The sequence below is a fragment of the Equus quagga genome, chromosome 10, assembly GCF_021613505.1.
Source record: "Equus quagga isolate Etosha38 chromosome 10, UCLA_HA_Equagga_1.0, whole genome shotgun sequence".
Taxonomy (NCBI): domain Eukaryota; kingdom Metazoa; phylum Chordata; class Mammalia; order Perissodactyla; family Equidae; genus Equus; species Equus quagga.
The window spans coordinates 26,125,354-26,129,061 of record NC_060276.1 but is presented as its reverse complement, the minus strand read 5'-3'; the positions used below and the strand labels follow the sequence as shown (position 1 = coordinate 26,129,061).

Here is a 3,708-nt window from a genome sequence, read left to right as displayed (position 1 = left end):
TATATATATATATATATATATATATATACACACACACACAATGAGATTTATTATAAGGAATTGGCTCATTGTGATTATGGAGGCTGAGAAGTCCCATGATCTACCAGCTGGAGACCAAGGAATGTCAATGCTGTAAATTCCAGTGTGAGTCCTAAGGCCTGAGAACCAGGAATGCCAAGATATAAATCTCAGTCCAGGGGCAGAGAAGACCAATGTCCCAGCTCAAACAGTCAGGCAGAGAGAAAGAGAGAGAGAGTTCAATCTTCCTTTGCCTTTTTGTTCTATTCAAGTCCTCAATGGATTGGATGAGGCCTGCCCACATTGGGGAGGGCAATCTGTTTTACTCAGTCCCACCAGTTTAAATGTTAATCTCTTCCATCTGAAAATATCCTCACAGACATACCCAGAAACAGTGTTTAACTAGATATGTGGGCAGGCCCTGGCCCAGTCAAGTTGACACATAAAATTAAGTATCATAGCCATGTGCAAATATCTCAGAAGAATTACTCTTAATCCTTTATTTCTGAAAACTTTTTTGTTTTTAAGTGAAAAGTGATAGCAAGCCTCTTAATCTCAAGTTTGTGTGCCCATTGGGCAGTAAGCCAATCACTGAGATATCAGTGCCTGGAGATGGAGAAAGGTTTATTCAAATTCACCAAAAAAGAAGGCAGGAGAATGAGTTCTCTCAAATCCACCTTAACAAGAGAAGAAAGGATGGAGTTATATAGAGTTAAAGATCTTGGCAAGAGGGCTTTCAGAGAAACAAAGAGGTAATTCGTGTTTCTTTTACTCCAGATAAGCCCCTGGACATTCTGACTTCTGGATGTCAACAGCAGCTGGGGGCTGGTTATCTGGTGATCCTTGAAGGCATTCTTTTTCTTCTGTAAAACAAGCTCATAAATCCTTGTGACCCTTGAGTCACCCCTCAGATTAAACAAGAACAAAGCAAATTCACAAGATTAACTTCTTTTCATCTGTGTTGGGAACAAGGTCAAACGATAATCTTATTTAATATTTACAGTAACCCTCAGGTACCCAGCTTCAAAGGGACTACCAGTTTCAAAGTCTGTTAGATTTTGATCTGTGAAGCCAAATCTATGGAGAAAAATGGAATTTGTGATTTCAATTGCATTGTTTTACCTACAGACGTGATATCATGTAGCTATGACTTTTATCATATTTCTGGAAATGTATTTCATACTCGTGAGTCTTGTAATAAAATACATTTATAATGAACATTATAATAAAATGCATTTTTTTGTACAAAGTATAAGAAACCTCTCTTAGGGTATTCCAGCATCAAAATAATGATGCTTGGTATTAAGGCTCTGCTAGGAATGAGAGGGTCTTCTGAATCCTTAAACAAACATGAAATGTCATTTGGTCTACATTTAGTGTTTCTCATGTCTTTCAGAAGTTTCTAATCCTTAAAACTAATGAGCTATAAAGCAGAACTTCTTCACAGATCCCTGGTGATTCCTCATAAGAGTCTCATTCACTTGTTCATTTATTCATTCAAAAATATTACTTGAATGTCTGCTATGTACTAGACACTATGCTAAATTCAATGTGGAAGCGGACAAAGAGATGAGGAGAGAAAGTTGGATCATGAGGACAAAAAGTTGTATATCTACAACTGCTTAAACGAAATCAGGTCTGCTTTAGCTATTTTGTATTTTGGACTTCTGCAAAAGATTTCCATGACCCAAGATTTGAAAATCACTGGTGTGGATAATAAAAATATCTCCTCCCTCATCATGTCAGTTAGTTGAAACTTCGTGGGATTTACATACACTTTCAGTCTCTGGTGAAGTTGAATTGCTTTGGATTCTTCACGTACTATATCACATTGTAAAATTTGCAGTGTCTTCCAAAGTGTCTCAATTGCTATGGTTACCAAATTGAGGAATGAGTCAAAACAGGGGTAATGTATTCTGTCTCTGGTACTCAGGAAGGGTAACAGACTTGTGAACAGTTTCCCGTCCATTGTCATGAACCTTGCACTTCTTTCTAAATATCATAAACAGTAAAAAAGGGAATAGTTCCAAATAGTCTTTGAAACTGGCTAATTCTAATTAAATTTTCAGTTGATTTTTTTGGTTTCCTGTGAGGCTCTGCTTTTATATCTTAACACATGGCTGATTGCCCTGACTCGGTACTGGCACCATTATTGTTATTATTAGCATTAGCATTATATCATTAAAGTACTTCCTTTTATGGTAAGTTGACTAACAGTACTTAAGCAGTGCTTAATTATAAAGATTATCTTTCTTAACTTGCTAAATTTCTATCCATTCATTTATACATTTATGACATCTTTGATAAAGAAGAATGCTAGAATTTCATTTTGGCTAAAAGGATAAGATTTGAATAGACAAGGGGAAAAAATGCAAGCAAGGAAGACAAAAAGACATTCAAAACATCCAAATCCATCAGTGACCTCCAAACAGGTATAAATGGTAAAATAAACTCCCAATTTATTTCTTAGCCTGTTGGTTAGACGATGATATAAATGATTTCACTATTCCTCCAGATTATACCAGCTAATTGTACTTCAACCACTCAAAAAACAAAACAAAACAATCTGTTTTGAAACTGACTGAAATGTTCCCCACATTCAGTTTGGGTTATTAAAATCTAAATCTGCTTTATCCTTTTAGCTATTAAGCAAATCCAACAGAAGCAGCCACCTATAAGAACAGCACTTTGCATTTTTGTATAGGTTTTATTTCACACAAAAATGTGCTGGTGTGGGTCTAAGGGATATACACACACACACAAACCTGTTGTATCCACCAGGAGCAAAATACTTAAAATGGTGAGATTTCACAAGTCTGTAGAACTGAGATAGTTAAAGTTAGTGACATTTTTTTCACATATAAATAAGATCAAATGGCCATGAACTCTTAGAAGTACTCTTTAAAAAAGTACTTTTAAGGAACTCGTGGTCTGTCTCTTCAAGGTCATCAGAATTGAAAGAGGCCTTATCCATGGGATGGGTTCAAAAGGCTGAAGTAGAGTTTGCCTTCAAAAAAGTGTATACTCAGGGGCTTCATCAACAGAGGGCTCATCAGTATCCCAGCTGTCACCATGGAAAATTTAGGACAGATTTGAAGACCATTACTTAGGTTAGACTGTTAAGTGGTTTGAAAGGGCTTAAGACTCACCACTTCTTCAAGCTGTGGGTCTTCTTCCCCACTCTCAGAGCAAGAAGGTTGCATGCTCCTCACTTCTAGGTTGTGAACTGCCCAAAGTGGAGACCATAAGCCTGCTACTGGGACTCAATCCTCATTACTAGAGAAAATGTTCTATTTTTCTAATTTTCTATTCTTGAATTCAGCAAACACTTTCTTAAAGCACCAGATAGTAAATATATTAGGCTCTGTGTGCTGCAAGACCACTGTTGCAACTACCCAACTCTACTGTTGTGGCACCAAAGCAGCCATAAAGAATATGTAAACGAAGGAGTGTGGCTATGTTCTAATAAAATGTCATTTGCAAAAGCATTCAGCTGGCCCAATTGAGTTCACAGGCTTTAGTTTGAAGACCTTTTAGCTGTTCTATACAGAGTTAGGGATCTTGACATAATCCCAACCCTTAATTTTTTTTATAATTTATTACTACATGGTTTTCAATTAATCTCTCTCTGTCTCTGTTTCTCTGTCTCTCTGTCTCTCTGTGTCTGCCTCTCTCTCACTCTCTGTCTCT

General features: G+C 36.8%; 1 pseudogene; it reads right to left on the bottom strand.

The window, feature by feature from the left end:
* The window catches only part of LOC124245937 (uncharacterized), a 9,324-nt pseudogene extending 6,103 nt beyond the window's left edge, over positions 1 to 3,221 (bottom strand).
* Between the last annotated feature and the right edge of the window lie 487 nt (positions 3,222 to 3,708).